Consider the following 20,647-nt stretch of genomic DNA (forward strand, 5'->3'; position numbering starts at 1 on the left):
TGAGTCATAAACCCAAGAATACGGAGCATCAGTTGACCCCGGAATCAGGAAGCTCGGACCAAGAAGAAATAGTCATAATTGACTCTTGACAATCAGGAGCAGGAGAACGGGCCCTGGAATACCGCTAAAGAAAAAAATCTAGTATGTCTATGACAGAGCTGGCGAAGACATGATTTTTTAACAGGTGCAGGAAAATGATTTCTGCTTCACTTCCACTTTCCAAATGTGGCATGCGAGCCTTTGATTGAAGGAATCCAATCTGCATCCACTTGTAAGGTAATTAGTGAAATGAAGATTTAACTTTTCATTCTAATTAGAACGACAGTAGAACAGAGGTTGAAAAAGCCAATATATCATGCCCGCCACAATCCACCACTGTGGTTACCTCACATCCCTGAACTGCCTTCTAGCCAAAGATAAACTTCTGACCAGCAACTGTTAGAAACATAAGCACATCCAACATAATGCATTCACCACTTGTGCAAATAAATGAACAACAGATACGATGTATTCACCTTCTCTCCTAAAGGGGAAATCTAACATCTTACCACACATTATGTCTATCGCTGGGTAATTCTCACTCTTCTTCCAGTTTAGTTAATTCTATTTTGATACCAGATAATCTATAAGTTAAATTATTTAAGTATCACTACAACAACTTATCTGAAATATTAGGGGGAAGGCAGGAGAGAGAAAGGAAAACTGGCTAACATTCACTCATATATTCATATATAGCATACACATTAAGCAGAGTAAGAAAAATTGTGAGCCAGTATCGATGAAGTTACAGTTACACTGAGAAATTTCTTTTCTTCACTATCTGTTCCCTATTCCTTTTGCCCTTTGCCAACATCTCAAGCGGCCAAGGTTCTTTACTTGGTGAAGGTAGCCGGACTAGCATTCTTTTATACTCCTACATGCAAATGTTATGGTCATCCATGAACTCTTACAATTGACTATGGCACTAATGCTCCATGCCCAGAAGATCTCCTTTCCTTCCCCATCGTTCTGCCGTGAGACTATTTCCTCTTGATAATCAGGATACGAATAACTTCAGCCAACATAGTAAAATATTTCTTCTCCCTCCCTGTGGTTGAGTGATGTGAAGGACTCAAGGGACCAGGTGATAGTCTCAATTTCCACTTCACTAGAAACCATCCTTTGTGTTCTCGTGGAAGGGTCCCTTCCCTTGCTAACCACTTCCATTAAATGAGCAGAACTTAACGTCACGAGGACGGTGCAACAGAGACTGCCAATTATCTACCCAACCTGTTCTCCTCTGACCAGCTTCAAGAAGCCCTTACTCTCAGATGTTGCTATGGGATGAAGTTATCACCAATAAAATGTGCGTAGAAGTCATATGTGCTATATGCAAGTCTGGGAGTTACGACACTGGACGTGGTGCCCTTTCCACCTTTTCTTCCTTATCTCTATTTTTTAAACAAGTTTTTACTTAAATGTCAGTTAGTTAACACACAGTGTAATATTAGTTTTGGCTCTCTGCTTTTTGGCCACAGTTCAACCATGCAGATAAATAATGATGTCCTTTGTATGTGTAAAGCAGAAAGACTCTAAGCCCCAAATTATAGCATAGAGCAGAACTTTTCTAAAGATCTGGACCATTCATACTGGAATTGTTACGTGAACAAGAAAGAAACTTCTTTTTTATAAGTCCTTTTATTTTTGGCTCTCTTTGTTAGAACAATCTTGTCTTACTCTAGCTTACATAAACATAGAGCAAACATTTTCCAAGTGGATTACTAAATATCTGTAGGAAGAAGTGCTAGATGGGGGTGCCTGGGTGGCTTAGTTAGGTTAAGCCACTGACTCTTGATTTCAGCTCAGGTCATGATCTCACGGTTCGTGAGTTCGAGCCCCACTGACAGTGCACAGTCTGCTTGGGATCCTCTCTCCCTCTCTCTCTGCCCCTCCCCTACTCACGCTCTCTCTCAAAATAAATAAAAAAAAAGTGCAAGATGGACTAAATTATGTCAGTGGATAAAAAGGTTAGCCCGGGCCCGAAGTAACAGCACAAATTTGCATTGCGGACTTTTCCAGATAAAAGTAAACTGTGTTCTCTGATTAGTTGGGTAAGAAAAAATAAATAAAAAAGACATTTGCAAGATTGATAACCACTATTAGGGTAAGGGGAGAGACTTTGGAAGAGTAAGCACCCTGACATAAAATGTTTGTATATAATATACATACACATACACGTATACGTATATGTATACGTATACATACGCATATGCATATACACATGCATATGCATATACATATGCATATGCATATACATATACATTTCTCAGTCTTGCCATGGCTCAGAAAGCCCCAAGTTAAGGTTTACTCATACCTCCAACCACAGCACCCTGAAACTCCATAATATTTATCTGATGTGCATTGTGTCATCTGCACCTAATATCTATGTTTTGTGTCTAGTTTCTCATCGCATCACCAGTATCACAATGTCCCTAAGTTATTTCCTAAAAGCTAGAAATCATTCATTCATTAAAAAGTAGTTATTAAGCCACTACAAAATGCCAGCTGCTATTCGAAGCACAGTGAATTAAACAATGAACTAAATAACCCCATAACCTTTCCCTCAATTGCCTTGCATTATAAGGGGAACACATAAATGAGTGAAATGCACCTTATGTCAGATGGTGACAATTGCTATGGGAATAAGTAAAACAGAGAAGGAAGTAGGGAGTGTTAAGGGAGAAGGGATAGGAGACTGGTGGTTGCAACAATAAATAATGTCACGGAAGATTTCTGAAAAGTTGTGACTTACGCACAGAAGTGCTTCAACACCAAAGTTTTAACACCAAAGAGACAAAACACCAAATAACTTAGATATCTGGAGGAAAAGTGTTCCTGGCAGAGGCATGAACGTACGCAAAGAGACTCTGGGGCAGGAGCAAGCCTGCTAGAGAAGCAGCAAGGAGGCCAATGTGGCTGCAGCAGGGTGAGTGGAGAGATAGTTAAAATGATATCAAGGAGAAACATCTCTGGGGTTGAGGCAACAGCCGAGGGTGTAGAATGTGCAGAGCTTTGTAGGAAATTCTAAGTCTACTCTCTCTCTCTCTCTCTTTTTTTTTAATAGGAGTAGAATCAAACTTCTCCTTTTTTTAAATTACTTTTTTAATATTTATTTATTTTTTTGAGAGAAAGAGAGCATGAAGGGGAGGGGCAGAGAGAGGGAGACAGAGGATCCAAAGCAGGCTCTGTGCTGACAGCAGAGAGCCCGGTGCGGGGCTTGAACGCACGAACTGTGGGATCATGACCTGAGCTGAAATCAAGAGCTGGACCCTTAACCGACTGAGCCACCCAGGTGCCCTCTAAGTTCTTCTACACTTGAGTGAGAACTTTGGCTTTTACTCCAAGTGTGAAGCCATTAGAAGGTTTTGAGCAGAGGAATGGCTTAGAGTAGATGGAAGGGGGCAAGGTTGAAATCAGGGAGACCAGTAAGAGGGCTATTGTAAGAATCCAGATGAGAAATAATGGTAGCCTGTACCGCCTGTGTGGTGGGGATGGTGAGGGGTGGTCATATTCTGAATATAATTTGCAAGATGAGCCAACAGGATTTGCTGAGAGATTGGATATGGAGTGTGGGAAAAAGAGACAGATTAAGGACGAACTCTAAGGTTTTGGTTTCATCCTCTAGGAAAATGTGGATTCAATCCACTGTGTCAGAAAAAAAATTGTGAAGGGCTTTGAAATGGGAGAAAAAAATATTACAAGATTAATGAGTTTTCTGTCCAGCTCAGTCATTCAGGTCACTTCTGCCTTCCATTGTCTTTCAGGTGTTTTACAACGATGCATGTTGTAAAAAACTGGTAATAATGTAAGTTATTTTTTGTCCATAAAACTACATTGATTGTGTTTAGTAGAATGCAATTGACTGTTTTCTGTAGATTGACCATTTTGTATATATTTGTAAATTCACTTCAGAATTTCTTATTGTCTATATATGTCTTTGCTCTTTGAATGTTTTTTTCAACTGGTTGTAACATCTTATTTCCCTCATAAATTAATGAGTTTAATAAAATCTTTGACATGGGTTCATTTTATATCTGTACGGAAGTCATGGTTTTATGTCATCTTTTGACAATTTTCTCTTAACTGAGATGGGAAATTCTGAGGAAAAAGACATTTTGAATATGTTAAGTTTGAGATGCCTATCCAAATGAAAAGAATATGTAGTAAGCCGTGTAAACATGTCTACCTTTCAGGGAAAGACATGAGACATGAAATCACCACAAGATTGAATGCAGATAAAGACTAAAAGGTTCCAAGCAGTAAGCCTTGCTACGCTTCCTGGAAGGAAGGAAGGAGAGGAAGCAGCAACAAAGGAGACAGAAAGAGCAGCTCTTGGGGTGGGAGGAAACCCAAGGGACAGGGGTATCCTAGAAGCCGAGGGAACACAGGCTTTTAAGAAGGAGGCAGTTATCTGCAGTGTCAAATTCCCTTGATGGGTCTGGTGAGAGGAAGACTGAGACTAACCCATGGAGATTTATCACCATGGACGTCACCGACGGCCTGGACTAGAGCGGTTTTGATGGTACAGTGAAGGAAGTAGTCAGAGTGGAGTTTAAGAAAAAATGGAAAGGGAGAGAATGGGGAATATAAGTAAACCACACAAGCAACCAAAACCCTGTCAAATAGTTTTGCTGAAAAAAGAAACAGAAATGGTCCTGAAGAAGTGTGTTTGTTTGTTGTTGTTGTTTCAGATGGGAGAAATTACAGCAAGCTTGTATGTTTCTGAGAATGATCTAGTGGCAAAAAGAAACTGATGATGCAGACGGGAAAGGGGACAATGGCTGTATCCATGCCCTTGACTAGGTGAGAAGAGATAGACACTATACATGAGTAGAGAGGACAGGCTCTAAACAGGAACACAGAAGTGGTAACAAGAAGGAAGACAGAATAAATGGACCCCGATGCGTAAAGACGTGCGGAAGTGGGGGTAAGTGATTCTGGAAGATTTCTTCTTTTAATCCCATTTTCTCACTCAAGTAAGGAGCAAGGTCACAGCTGATAGTGGGAACTGGGGAATGAAAAATTGGAGGCTTGGAGACGGAAGATGTGAACTAGTCTTTTAGGAGAGTGGAAAAGCACGCAGAGCACATATGTGGAATCCAACCCACTGACAGAGGAGAAGGAGGAAAAAAGCAAACATTGATTGAACCTCTAGATCAGACTTGGATCAACTTCCTAACAGTCTTTTCTTGAGTCTGATGAAAGTCTTAGTTTGTTAAAGCCACTTATTTGAATATTCTGTTGTTTGCAGCCATATGTGTGTTAACTACTATTCCTAAATTCCAAAATGATCAATCAACATCTCAAAAGTTTACATTATAACACATACAGTATGTGGCTATATAAAAAGGAAGAGACAGTTCCTCCTTTCTCCAAAAATAAAGTATGTGAGTTCAAAAATATTTGGGTATGTATCCAAAAAAATGGGAAGAAGGGCATCAGAGGCATACTTGTACACCCATGATCACAGTATTATTTGTAAATTTTAGCCAGAGTGGAGGCAAGCAAAATGCTATTGACGGGGCGCCTGGGTGGCCCAGCTGGTTGAGTGCTCGACTTTCACTTTCGGCTCAGGCCACGATCCCAGGGTCGTGGGCTTGAGCCCCGCATCAGCTTCTGCGCTGAGCATGGAGCCTGACTTGGGATTCTCTCTCTGTCTCCCTCTGCCCCTCTCCCCCGCTCACATTCTGTCTCTCTTATTCAGCCTTAAAAAGGAAAGAAATTCTGACACAGGCTACAACATGAATGAACCTTGAACACATTATGCTAAGTGGAATAAGCAAGTTACAGAAAGACAAATACTGTATGACTCCACTGATATGAGACACGTAGGGCTGTCAGATTCATAGGAACAAAGCAGAATGGTGGTTGCCAGGGGTGGGGGAGAGGGAGAAATGGGGAGTTGTTTAATGGAGATCAAGTGTCAGTTTCGTTAAGACGAAAAAGTTCTGGAGATTGGTTGCAAACAATATGTATATCCTTACCACTGCTGACTTGTACATTTAAGAATGGCAAAGAGGGTAAATTTTATTTCATGTATATCTCACCACAACAAAAATAAGAATAAAAAATAGAAATCTTGAAAAACAAGATAAGGATAACTCAAAAGCATAAAGCTTATTGAGACGTATAGTATCCATGAAAATCAAACACAGTATCTCAGGATTTTTTTTATCACGACAAGATTTTAGCAGAAGTTGGTGTTTTTTAAGAAAAAAAAAAGATTCCATTGTGTGAAATAATTGGAATACCTTAAGAAGCAAGTAAAAGAATGAATAAGTCAACCAGAACGTATTGGCCCACAGGTGACGCCTCGGATACCAGGAGGTTTTTACAAATACAGTAAAACCTTGGATTGTGAGTAACCTGTTCTGTGACTGTTCCACAAGACAAGCAAACACTTCTTATAAATTTTAACTTGATAAATGAACAACGTCTCGTGATAGGAGTAGTTCATGATGCCGAGTATCACATGGTCACAACTTAGCCAATGGTTCTTCCCTCCCTCTCTCTCTCTCTCTCTCTCTCTCTCTCTCTCTGTAGGATTATGGGTGATCCTCTCCCATGCTCAGAGGCTCAGTCTCAGGCCGTGGTGTTTGGCAGAAATCAGTGATTTTTCAGAACATTGGAAGGTGCCCGCAACTGACATTAGTTAGTGTATTTTTTGTCACTTCAAAGCACCTATGGACAGCACTTTTCCATACAAGAGTGAGCTTAGGAACGCATTGCTTCATTCTAGGTCAGGTTGCTTGCAGGTACTAGACCCTTTCCTCTGCTGCCTTATTGCCAATTACATTAAATCCAGTATATGACAAGAGTTTATTAATACTGTACTGTAGTCAACATATGAGCGAGCGTATGCAATGGCCCCCATGCAGAAAAAGGTTGAAAAGAAAGGCAGTAAGAAGGAGATGATTACGGTGGAGATTAAGAAGGAAATCATCGAGAAATCTGAACCAGGTATGCGAGTGGTCAAAATTGCATGATTTTATAAGGAGTCTACACCGGCATCTCATCTGCAGAGGAGGAGGAGAAAAAGGCAGAGGAATCCCTCACTTCAAATGAGATTAGGGAGATGTGTAAAATGTGGGAAACAGTGCAAAATTTGTAGAAGAGCACAATCTGAATAAGGCCGTAGCAGCGTGAGTGATGAATCTGTTTAACGACAATGTAATGCCACATTTCTGTGAAACCCTCAAAAGGAGGCAAAAGCAAGTGTCACTGGATAGGTTCTGTGTTAAAGCTGCATGCAAAGAGATTCCATTGAGCCAATAGATGCCAGGGATTCCATTAGTGATATTGAAAGTGTGAAAATTGCCCTACACTATAACCCTCCTCTCTCTTGTGTCCGTCACGCCAGCATGAAGGTCTTCAAACGTCAGTGCAGGTTAATTTGTTTATTTTTCTTTATATTTTGTATTTTCTTTATTATTTGTGTTACATTACGGTACTTTAATCATTTTTATATGAATATTTTTTGGGTTGTGGACTGAATCATCTGAATTTCCATTATTTCTTGTGGAGAACTCCGCTTTGATATACAAGTGCTTTGGGTTGCAAGCGTGTTTCCAGAGCAAATTATGCTCGCAAACCAAGGTTTTACTGTATGTCACACTTGTATAACATACAAATTAATTTGTAGAAAACAGAATTGCTTAGGAAAAAATATGGAGAGAAATCTTGGAGAGTTGTGGAATTTTTATCCATTAGGAAACTCCTGGGTGCTGTACTCAACAGCATGGCCTTTTGAACGTGCTGATTTTTACTTCATAACTGGAGCCACTTAATATTTGTTGAACACTTACTACATGCTCGACTGTTCACATGTAGTATTTCTAATCTTGGAAATAGACTCCAAGGCATGTATTATCATCCCTACTTAGAGATGGGGAAACTGAGGCTCGGTAAGATTGTATGGCATATCCTAGGACATATAGCAAGTGCATGGGAGTCTAGGACTCAACTTAGTGTTGTCTGGTTCCCAAATCTGTACTTTACCTACTGTACCATTCTAAATGATCATTATCAAAATCTGATTACAGGGAGCAAGGAATCTGGATTTGTATCCCCACCCAGTGGCCAAAACTCACTTATCTTTCTTGCCCCTGCCAGAGAGGTTTCTCCTGCTAATACAGGAGATTGAAATAAGACCCAGAGTTTCGTAACATAATATCCAAGATGTTCTGGACACACTGAAAATGACTCACCAGATGAAAAACTAGGAAATCAACTTGAACGAAAAAAGAATCAACAGACACCAACAGCAGATGACGTTGATGGAGGAATTACCTGACAAGCATTGTAAAGCAGCCAACGTAACAATGCTTCAAGGAGCAATTACAAACACACTTGAAACAAATTACCAAAATGAAAGAACTCAGCAAAGAGACAGAAGGCATTAAGGAAGAACCAAAGGGAAATTTTATAACTGAAAAATATAACCAAAATAAAAATCTCACTAGATGGGTATAATACAAGAGAGGAAATAACAAAGGGAAGGAGCTCTGAATCTGAAGAGAAAACAATAGAGAATTTACTCCATCTGAACAATAGCGAGAAACTAGACTGAAAAAGAAAGAAAGAAAGAAAGAAAGAAAGAAAGAAAGAGGAGGAAAGAAAGGAGGAAAGAAAGAAAGGAAGGAAGGAAGGAAGGACGGAAGGAAGGAAGGAAGAAAAGAAAGAAAGAAAGAAAGAAAGAAAGAAAGAAAGAAAGAAAGAAAGAAAGAAAGAAAGACAGCAGACAGAGATGTAATGCAGCACCACACAATCTTTCTGATATTTGAGATCACGTCTTACAGAGATGGTGCCTCATTATAAAATATCAACTCCAAATAATTCCCGCTCCAGAGCTGTGGCAATTAATTTATTTGAAGGTGACTTTTCTTGTCTTACGGGGATGTGTCTGCTCTATGGCAGACATACCATAAGTGGCTTTCTTTCCAAATGATTAGGAAAAAAAACAGAATGTTTAAGCTTAAAGATACTTAGAAGAAATGTGTAAAAGCAATTTATAAATGGTACTGTGTGAGGGACGCAAGCTGTTAATATTTCAGTCCAACCCTTTTATTTTATACATGATGAAGGTGAGGACAAAAGGAAAACTTGGTGACTCCCTTAAGGTGAACACCTAACTAGTGACCGATTTGGGACTGGATCCTGGGTCTGATAACAACTAGTGTGACTCTTTTTCCACTAATAAAAATACATTTAGAAAGACACCCTCATCCATAAGAAAACAGATAGGATTCTCGGTATCACCTGTTCATTGGAAGTAATACTCCAGAGTTCATGAGAAGTTCATTTGTAAAAAATGGGCAGCATTGTGAAAGATGTCCACGTACTACCAAAATAAATCTATGTAGAACCCTATAATCAAGGCTTCTTGTTGCTAAGCAAAACACAAATGAATCTAGAGCAAAACTTGCCTAGCGAGTCAGCTAATGTGAGTATGGAATCCGTGGTGATAGGATACAGTCTAAAACAGTGCTGGCCGCTCTCCATGGATGTTTTGCACCTTCCTAACGGAAAACAGGCCTTTATAAAAGGATGGGGGATTGAGGCGAAAACAGCGGGTTGCTTCAGGACCTGAAAACCAAAGTGATTGACAAGCAAAACAGGTCTCTGGCGTGGGTGGGGAGGGGTATCTACTTCTGTCTCCGCGCCAAGTATTAAGAAACCATTTCAACAACTGTATTTCAGATTTCAATTCGACTACATTTTCCTTTACTTGCCATTACTGGGTACGCCCCCATCACCAATAAACGAAAACAAATCCAACCTCTGCTCTAAGTCATTGCTGGGAAGCCGAGTTTCATTGTTCGACCCAGCAGATAGAGTCACGGAATATTTTGCGAGGGAGAGCCTGGAGGAATGCCTGTAGGGAAAACAGCAAATCACAACTGGCAAAGGAGCGGCCATACACAAATGCACGGTGGCACGTTACTTGGGACACTAGCCACCACCAAAATGCCGAAGTTTGTGATTTCTGAGCCTGGGCGCACTATTTGGTTCCCCATAGTAGAGGCCGCGGTATGCTGGACTGGATTAAACCAAAGAGGAATCTGTTTATCCCCTCCGCTTTAAACACCAATCAAAAGCACTGTTCCTCTCTTGAAGGTGCTGAAATGCAAAGCGAGCTCCTGGCTCCTTTTCTCTCTCTTGGTGGCATTTGAAAGTGTAAAGCTTTGAATACCAATTGCTTGAACTGGACATATGTGAATCTCTTCTAATCCTACTAATCCCTGTCCCCAAGTGCTTCTTTGTATGTGGAGGCAGCACACATAGATCTAAGTAAAAGTGGCCATAATCCTGGAAATGTGGAAAAATGTCCCAGTGTGAGAGACCCAGAGGGACCTGCTGAAGAAACTATTGTGTAGTTCAAGGAAAAGAGAAAATATGAAGGAGCCCTCTCACCTTTTCTGAGCTCCTGGGAGGAGAGCAAACCCACGCAGCGGGAGTCCTCTCTTGCAAACAGCCTCGGTACACTTGAGCAAACTCACAGAGCCGAGACTTACCAAAGGCTGAGAAATTCACCCGGCGGCTGCTTTCAGTGGCTTGAACCCAGCAGGCCAGGCCGCCACGACGTGCGGACTTCATTATGCCCCAGAATTTCCTTTACAAGGAAGCCGGCCCGGCGTGTTTACGGAGTTCTGAGCTGGGGCTCCGGCTGCAAACCGAGTGGGGGAGGGGCGGGACATTCTGTTGAAAACTCGAGAAATAAAATAATCCTACAGACACCACCTTGTCAGGACTTTTCAAATAGGAGCAAGAGACAGACGGTGCGTTTCTAAATTACTGTTTTGGCCGAGACGGCGCAGGCTGAGGCCTGACTGCGATTGTCAGGAAGGGGGCACGGCCGCTTTTGAACTTTCTAAAGGAATAGTGGCGGCTTTCCCATCCTGATGAAGAATGCGTGAGTGCATCCACTCGCAAATAATAACTTCTGCAAACAGGCTATTTTAAAGTTTGTGACGTATCTCCTTACTGATTTTTGAATCCAGTTATGCGGGCGGGAGGCCAATTAGCAAGAAGTGTTGCATTCTTCTTTTTTTTTTTTTAATTGAAATTTTCGAACTTTACAAACCTTGTGAGAAAGACAATGGAGACATTGCTATCCTCACTCGAAGGAAAAGGTATTAGAATGACATTAAAGACAGTTCATGTATCTGAATGGATACATTTTTTTTTTTTCTTTTGACTCAAAGGAGCCTGAAGTATTTTAAAAGATTCATGAACACAATAGCCCATCCAGGTGGTGGTTATAATTTCAGGAGACACAACTCTAACGTCTTTGTTTTGTCTACTTTTCAGATTCATTTTTGTTGCTGTTCATTTGTCATTTCTAAAAAGTGTTAATTGCTATTGAAAACTATGCTAAAATTTTCAGGCAGACAATATTTTCAAAACCCAGGACCTGGTAGGGAAATGGTCTTACTATATTTAATATTGAAAGAGAAATTTGTACCATAAGTAACTGAAGTAGAGTATATAATGTAACACAATTATATATGCATATATATAGGCATATATGTAACACAATTATATATGCATATATATAATGCAAAAGGTATATAACGTAACATAATTATATATGCATATATATAGGCATATATGTAACACAATTATATATGCATATATATAGGCATATATGTAACACAATTATATATGCATATATATATAATGCAAAAGGTATATAACGTAACATAATTATATATGCATATATATGCATATACATATATATGCATATATATATGCACATACATATATATGCATATATATGCATATACATATATATGCATATATATGCATATATAATTATGTTACGTTATATACCTTTTGCATTATATATATATGCAATGTATATGCATATATATATATATATACACACATATATAGCTGCAGAGACGTCCAGCTTCTTCCACACCTGAGAAGTTGAGATGGTTTTGAATAAAAGTATTAGTCTTGGTGGTGTTGTAAAACCAAAGCCGAAAACAAAACACAAACACAAAACCTTCCCCCCAAAGAGGCCTATTTTAAAGGTCTCACTCACTTTAAGAAGACTTACTATGTGTCAGGCACTATTCTAAGGGGCTTACCAAAGTCAACTCATTGAAGCATCATAATGGCCCCATGGGGTGGTTTTGTAATTGTCCCCATTTTCCTGATCTGTAAAATGGGGGCAGGGAGGAGCAATATAACCTGACTCAGGCCTGCGGCCCCTGAGCCCACCTGTGATGCAGGCAGGCAGGCCGGCTCCTGGCCTTTCCTCAGCTGCCTCCGCTTCTGAAACACCTGTTCTGAACATATTACTCTCTGTGCTGTTAGATCTAAAATATACAGCAATTTAGGGGCGCCTCGGTGGCTCAGTCGGTTGAGTATCTGACTTTGGCTCAGGCCATGATTTCACCGTTCCTGAGTTCGAACCCTGAGTCGGGCTCTGTGCTGACAGCTAGGAGCCTGGAACCTGATTCGGATTCTGTGTCTCCCAATCTCTCTGCCCCTTCCCTGCACACGCTGTCTGTCTGTCTGTCTCTCTCTTTCTCTCAAAAATAAATACACAGCAATTTAGAAAAAAAATCATAAACACTCTAAGGGCATGAGTGGTAAGATAAAGAAAAGCAGAATGGAGACCATGATTGTGTAGAATTCCAGTACAAAAGTGAATCTCAGGGAACTAAAGACTCTCTGTGACATCAGCAGAAGCTCCCAAAGAAGGTGACAGCATCCAAATCCCGTTTAATTCTTCCTTATGTCCTAGGAGCTTAAGAAATATTTCTCAATCCATAGCTTAAAAGATCTCTACAAAGTAGAATGCTGAGGCATTTATTTAGACTAGCTTTGTGACCATGGGAGAACTGTTTCTCCAAACTGTGCCTCAATTTCCTTATCTCCGAAACTAAAATGCTCGTGATTGTGTAACTTTCAAAAATTCAGACAGTTGCAACAGAAAGCCCCATGGGGGGGGGGGGGGGTACAAAAATAAAGGATTTGCGTAGGACTGCAGGTTAAATAGGACTTGGCCTTGAGATTCAGTTACCTACATCGGAGACCTCTTGTCCTCTGCCCATAGCCTCTCAGCCTATGTTCTCCTGAAGCCATTGCTGTCCGCAAGCAGTTTCACACTTGGGCACTTCGCACTTCTCAAGTCTCATTTTTTGCACCTCAGCCTCTGATGCCAGAACTGGTCTTGGTCATGCACAAGGCCTGGAAGGGTAAGGGACTTCACAGCCCGTGATCAACGACATCCCATGACCCTGGATCAATGAGGCAGCGGAAATAGTGGCCACATGTGGTCTTCTGTCCCCTGGCAGTTGATTCTCAGGTGCATTTAAATGTTTCTTTTATGTTTTTATTTTACTTTTGAGAGAGAGAGACAGAGTGCGAGTGGGGGAGGGGCAGAGAGAGAGGGAGACAGAATCCGAAGCAGGCTCCAGGCTCTGTCTGAACTGTCAGCACAGAGCCCGACGCGGGGGCTCGAACTCACGAACCGTGAGATCATGACCTGAGCTGAAGTCGGACACCCAACCGACTGAGCCACCCAGGCGCCCCTGAGGTCTTCGGAGGGTCTTGAATGGACAGACAGAGCCCCACTTACCCTCGGTGGTGACCAGCTCCACGATGTACTCGGTACTGACTTTCCTTCACTGTCTGTTTTATTTTTTTCATTCCCTCCTCCCATTTCCTGGTTTTACTTCCCCAAATACACTGTCTGCATACAAGCTTTTATCTGTATAGAATCTCTTATTCTAGTCTCTATTTTCTGCGACAATCCTGGCTAAATTATCCTCCGAAACAAACGCAATCAGACTGTATTGAAAGGTGGATGGTAAAGCTTGAATTGCTTTGTCATGTAGCGTATCTCCTGATCGACGGGATTGAACCGAATGCCTCTTGGCAAGGGAGGCACAAAAGGAACTCCAAGGAGGAGAGAGGGGGGCTCGCGGCTCAGAACAAAGTACCAGCAGCTTTCATTTGAAATCTGACTTTGTGAATGTAAAGCTGTGCTGGGTTCCAACATCCTATCACGCAACTTGTATGCAGTTTGGAACACTGCAGGCAATTCTGACCATGAAACAAAACAAAGCAAAATTAAATCAATTTCCGAATGAGCTAAATTCACACTTGCAGCAAATACCAAAAGTGGCAAAAATGGCCCACCGCTATTTATTAAGAGAACTAATGAAGAAGTTAAGCCAGCTGCCAAGTACGAGAACTGAGACTCAGCTGACCGCCCCGGGTGGAATTTTGATGAGAATGCCAGAATATAAAGGGGATTCTTTGAGAACTCGAGGGCAGGAAGGAACTTCCTGAAATCCACAGTGACCACTTTTTCTCACGCACAGGAACCTTGTGTGGTATGCCGATGAAGAAAGGGCCTGGGCTCTAGAACTCTGCCTATAACCTAATTGATCATGACCTTTTACTAAACGGAGGTTTATTCCGTCTCTATGTTAAAATAAATAGGATTATACTACTTTAAAAATATTGCTAATGTAAAATACTGTGTAATTTGGCATAGTGCACCCTTGGAAACATGTATAAGCAGGAAAGTAATATTGATTTTTGTTATTACCACTTTAATTGCTGATTCCTATGTGTTAAAATTGAGGCAGCCTTCCAGCTGCAATGTCTAATGAATTCCAAGATCAAACAAGATCTTGCTAATTGCCAAATTAATGAGTACAAGTTCACAAGCAGAGTTATATTCATAATTACATGTTCCAAAGCATCTTGAAGCAAAATAAGATCCTAATTTTGACTCGAACACTGTATACTTGGCCCCTTTATAATATACCAAGGAAGCATTTGTTGTGTTGCTGCACACTATTAAAAATGTAAAATTCAGAAAGCACGATCCTTTAATAAATTAAAAGACTTATTGCTGTTAAGAAACAAGACAACAGCCTCCAAATAGAGTCACTTATGCTAAGTCCCACGTCACTACAGTGAGACTTAGTTCATTACAGTTTTGGCCTCGCCCAGAAATGGAATCTCCAATCAATCAATCAATCAATCAGCAATCACCTCGTCAGAGCTAGTGAGGTAATCTGCTGCTACACTCCTACCATCCCCTGAAGAAAAGTGACCTTGCCACAACCGATTTGCTCTTTGCTGATATAACTCCCTTGTCTTGCTCCCTTCTGCCCATCACAGTCTTTCATTTCGTATAGCTCCCAGGAACTCCTTTTTTGTTTGCAAGATGGGATGGGTCATTGAATAAAGCCAATAAGATCTTTCACATTTACCCTGCTGAATTATGTTTTCTAACAGGTTTATTGACAACAGTGGGCCCTCAAGGGGACTTCTGATGGCCTCAGGGACAATGAGAAGCACGGGCACGGGTCACCATGAAACTCCTTTGAGTTGTCTTTCTTGCCATTGCCAAGGGCCATGGGTAAGTTCTTGGTTCTGGGCCCTGGTCTCATTGCATCAAGCTCCTGGTCTAATTGATTTTTCAGTCCACGTCAGGTTAGCGCACAGTTTCACCTGGAACCCGAAGCCCAGCCGTTGGTTCAGTCCATTTGTTAGGTCTGCCGGTTCAGTCCCCGGTTCCACACTGGGAGCTATTAGTGGTATGTACCCAAGGCCTTCTCTTGGTCAGTGGTCAGTACCTTTTCTTTGGTACTGCTGGTGTCCACAGTTCTACTTCCTCAATTATTGCTGCTTTCTTTTAATGTGCATATAAAGTACAGGCTATTGTTAAGCGGAATCTTAGAAGTCAAAAGCTGCAAATTGGTTGGGCATGGGTTGAGCTCTTAAAGCCGTCAGAGCGCTCACCACTTAACTCTAAGGCTCTCATGTCAGGATAAGTTGGGCCTGGAATGAGTTAGATTGACACAAGGTCAAAAAGATTTCCATGCAGGGAGGTACACTGTAACACCACAGACTAAAGTCAACCCAGTGGCACATCCCTCTTATGTATTAATTTGGCTCTGAGAGTACTTAGCTAAAGAAATGGAGTCCTCAAGTTCCAAAAATAGAGTAGGCCATCTTTTTTCTGGAATACCTGCTTATTTTATGCCCACATGTTATTTTATGTAGTCCTGGAACCTGTAAGTATCTCCGAAAGTGGCAAAATGTTAGTAAGACATTCTAGAATTACGATGGCCACTGGGGGGAATTAGGCAAGGTTGTTCATTTAAGAAGTGCACTTGAAAGCAAGGGTTCCCAAATCAAGCAAACAGAATAGGATACCTATTTTAATTGGCATTTAGAAGCCTTCAAAAGGGGATGCCTGGGTGGCTCAGTTGGTTAAACGTCCGACTCTTGGTTTTGGCTCAGGTCATGATTTCACGGTTTGTGAGTTTGAGCCTCGAGGCACAGAGCCTACTTGCGATTCCCTTTCTTTCCCCCTCTCTCTCTGCCCCTCCCCTGCTCACACTCTCCCTTTCTCTCAAAACAAATAAATAAACTTTTGTTTTTTTTAAATAAGCCTCCAAAAGGATTCAAGATTCCAAAACAGCTTCATTGAAAGACTTGTTGTAAAAGGGCTAATGAAAATTTAGACAGAAGATGTACCTAAAACAAAAGACAATAAAACTGACGTGATGCCTACTGCTCCCCTCTATCCTCCTTTACTTCAGTGTCATGTTCTACTAATCCTCTATCTGAATAACCTTTCCACTCTGAAAAGACTAGGCTGTAGATAATCTTCTTCAGGTATCCTTCACATCTTGGTCAAAGACCAAACCAAGATCCATAGATAAAGTGTTAGGGAAAAACCTGTTATATGATGGCCAACAGGACTGATTAAAAAGGGAATTTCAGTCCCTGCCTGAAGACTTCCCTTCCAGATTCTTGTTCCCACCCTGCTTGCCTCGGGTGCCGAATTACTACTGTTGGGAAAATAAGTAAATTTCTGCACCATAAGATGGCCAACGGGACTAAAACAAGCTCTAGTTTCTAGCTTAGAGACTCCTCTTCCGGGTTCTTCCTGCCCTGTTTGCTGTGGGCGCAAAAGCCACCAGGAATGCAAAAGATGACACTATAAATGACCCTTCCCACCTGCATTTGGGGCTCAGATCTTTGTAGAATCGGTCTCCTCTGAGCCCGCTGGTATTAAATAAATCTCCAATCCACCAAGATCTCCGAGTGCTGCTTGGTTTTTCCACCAGCGATCCAGCCTGGTCCTGTAACAAAAGAAATTCCTAAACCCAAGGGGGGATCTTCAAAGTTTTTTGAAGAATTTAGAACCCTTCTTAGGGCCTATGATCCTGGGCTTGCAGACCTTTATCAGCTTGCCTGCATGGTGGCAGGATGTGGTAAAGCCCCAAAATGCATGCAGGAAGCAGGATGGCATAACTCAAAGGATAATAATCAAGGACCTTGGGGAGCCTGGCTGGCTCAGTCGGTTGAGCATCCGACTTCGGCTCAGGTCATGATCTCACAGTTTGTGGGTTCCAGCCCTGCGTCGGGCTCTGTGCTGACACTCAAAGCCTGGAGCCTGCTTCAGATTCTGTCTCTCTCTCTCTCCGCCCCTCCCCCGCTCACACTCTTTCTCTCTCTCTCAAAAATAAGCAAATGTTAAAAAAAATAATCAAGATTCCTGATGTGGTCCCCTTATGAACCAGAGAAAATTGCCAAACAGGGACTCATCTTTACAAACTTATTTCTAGAGTCTTCCCTGACACACATGATTGGTCTGTGTTTCTTTTTTTTTTTAATTTTTTTTTTCAACGTTTATTTATTTTTGGGACAGAGACAGAGCATGAACGGGGGAGGGGCAGAGAGAGAGGGAGACACAGAATCCGAAACAGGCTCCAGGCTCTGAGCCATCGCCCAGAGCCCGACGCGGGGCTCGAACTCACAGACCGCGAGATGGTAATCTGGCTGAAGTGGGACGCTTAACCGACTGCACCACCCAGGTGCCCCGATTGGTCTGTGTTTCAAACAAGCAAACAGACATCTTTTTTGTTCAAACAACAAAAAGGTGGATCTGGGGCAGACTTTAAAGCTTGTCTGGAAGCTTTCTTCCTTTGGTATTCTGGGTTTCATACAATAAATAAATCTACCCAACCCACTCTACCTGTCTGCAAATAAATTATCTCCTAAGATCAGTGGACTCATCAAAAGGCAGAAAATAGTATGCACAAGCATGGGTGTAATCCAAGTGATGACCATCACTGAGCACTTTGAAAGGACTTTGGAACAAGACAGTAAATGAAAGCCTTCCAAGGTCTTAGCCTTATAGCTGCAACAGCTCCATGGTCAGGAACCAAAGCAACACCTGGGCCTTCCCCACTGCACCCTCTAAGAGGCCCATCATCAAAATGCTGGCCAGAAATGAGTGTCTTATTTGTAATCAACTAGGACACTGGAAAAAAGATTGTGCTCAAAGGTTTTGTGTGAATCCTTCTGTATCAACTCAAATGCTCCCATATCTTCCTTTGAAGGAAGGCCCCCACATGGGCCCTTTCTAGAGTCCATGGGACTCTGAGGGATTTTCTGTTAAACTACTACCAATCATTCCTTTAAACGGCCAAGGGAAAACTAAAATGAAATTTAATAAAAATACTTGTCAAATTCTGGTAGGTACTAGAGTTACACTCTATGTTCGATCCCACTAGGAGTCTACAGATGAGATTCTGGGAAAAATGGCAGAAGCCAGCTAAGGATGATGAGAATGCTTACCAGAGTCATTCTTGCCTGGATATCTATCTGTAGTACCTAGAAGAGAGAGAAAGATAAAAATTTCACGTTGTACTTTGTTTTCCGAATTCATGCCCATTGGTTATAGATTCTTTCTTTCCCGGGGATGGCTATTGCCCTTTCCCTTGAACCATTTTATGTCCTGAGAATTTGGCCTGACCTTCTGCCTGCCTGGGGCATGCAGGTTGTTTGTTCTTGTGTATTCAGGCAGCTCAACCATCAAGTTGAGGGTTCAAAACTATGGCTAGAAAGAAATGTGGGTTGTACTCCATTTGTGTCTGGGGTCCTATGGTTTGCCAGCTCTCAGAGAAATTGTCCAATATTTTCTTTCTTTTAACTATTTTTAGGAGTGGCTCTGGATCTTGGGAGGGTAGTTTATTTTGCACTCTTAGGGATTCCTCTTGCATCCAAGAGGGGCTGTTCAATATTTCCAGGAATATTGACTGTTTGTCCTAGCTGAAACTTAACAAGGTATTTAAAAGAATTTTTTAAGTAGTTCTGTGGTCAAAGGTTGGCCAAACTGGAAATTGATATTCAGAGGTTGATAGAAACTTTTTTTAAAAAGGCTTTCTCCAAGTTAAATGTGCCCAGAAGGAAAGAAAATAGAGTCAAACCTTGGTTTATGAGCATAATTCATTCTGGAAATATGTTTGTAATCCAAAGCACTTGTATATCAAAAGCAAATTTCTCCATAAGAAATAATGGAAACTCAGGTGATTCGTTCCACAATCCAAAAATATTCATATAAAAATGATTATGATACTGTAATGTAATGCAAAATAATAAAGAAAATACAAAACATAAAGAAAAATGAGCAAATTAACCTGCACTTACCTTTGAAAACCTTTGTGGCTGGTGTGAGGGAGACAAGAGAGAGGAGGGTTATTGTGCAGGACGACTTTCACTATTACTGATGGAATCACTGCTATCTATTGGCTCAGTGGAATCTTTTTCTGCATGGGAGCCATTACATACACTTGCATGGATGTCGACTACCGTACAGTATTAATAAACTCTTGTCATATTCTGTATTTAATGTAACTGGCAATAAGGCAACAGAGAAAGGGTCTCTATCTGCAGGCAGCCTGACTTAGAATGAAGCAAAGCATTCCTAAGCTTACTGTTGTATGGAAAGACAAAAACATACTCCGGTGCCCGCTGTGGGCACCTTCCAATGTCCTGAAAAATCACTGATTTCTGCCAAACACCGTGGCCTCAGACAGAGCATCAGAGCATGGGAGAGGATCACCCACAACCCCACAGAGAGAGAGAGAGAGAGAGAGGGAAGAACCATCGGCTCAGTTGTGATCATGTGACATTCAGTGTTACATGCTACTCATATCGCAAGACGTTGCTCGTTTATCGAGTTAAAATTTGTGAGACATGTTTACTTGTTTTGTGGAACACTCGCAGAACAAGTTCCTCACAATTCAGGGTTTTACTGTACTTCAAAGACAAACCTCTAAATCTAAAACATAGGAATCCTTTTTATTTCCATCTTAATTGATGATCTTCTCCCTGACATAAATAAGCAAATTGAGGATAAGCAAATTGAGGATATAAAGAGGTTGGATGGGTGGTTCAGCCCCTGCATATTATTTAGGTTGCAACCAAATCCTTTGAAGAATTAAAAGCAAGTGTCTCTGTCTTATAAATCTTTACAAACCCAGAAATACAGCTCTAGAAACAATTCAAAGTCTCATTTTTATCATTCCCCAAACCTCACCTATTCATCTCAAAAGGCTTGTAGATATTGTAAAAATTCTGGCCTTAAGAAACAAGAGTCCTTTTTGGAGAAACTTGCATTCTTTGTCTTTGAGATGTAAATATTCTACGCTGTCTTTTTGGGAACTCTGAGGCCATCTCCTCGAAATGAAGACTTCAGGGAAGCAATTCTCATCAAAAGAAAAAATACAAGGGAAGGCTATTTTGGAAAGTAGGTGAAGAAAACATTTCGTAA

Source organism: Felis catus, chromosome B2 (assembly GCF_018350175.1).
Source record: "Felis catus isolate Fca126 chromosome B2, F.catus_Fca126_mat1.0, whole genome shotgun sequence".
NCBI classification, from domain to species: Eukaryota; Metazoa; Chordata; class Mammalia; order Carnivora; family Felidae; genus Felis; species Felis catus.